Here is a 348-nt window from a genome sequence, read left to right as displayed (position 1 = left end):
GGATTCCGACCCCACATAAAGATAAAAGTCCTAATGAACTCCTCAACCTCTCTGTTCAAAAGTGATTAAAAAAACGGTCCTGAAGTCCTTAGGAGTTGACCGTACTTGCCCAAGGAAGAAATGAGCTCAGTATGTCAACAAAGAAGGGTAATTTGATTCATAGTGGACATAGACACATTACCGCTGTATGAAGACAAACTTCTCTGTTCAAAATGGAAAGAGACACTAGTCCCCAACGGAGTCACAAGAAGCTATTGGTTGTTAAATTAAAAGTTGTCGGTTGCCGGAATGGATATCCCGATGCCCGATTTAATTATATATATATATATATATATATATATATATTGA

This window comes from Phalaenopsis equestris, unplaced genomic scaffold (assembly GCF_001263595.1).
Source record: "Phalaenopsis equestris unplaced genomic scaffold, ASM126359v1 Scaffold220822, whole genome shotgun sequence".
Taxonomy (NCBI): domain Eukaryota; kingdom Viridiplantae; phylum Streptophyta; class Magnoliopsida; order Asparagales; family Orchidaceae; genus Phalaenopsis; species Phalaenopsis equestris.
Note: the sequence above shows the minus strand (reverse complement) of the source record.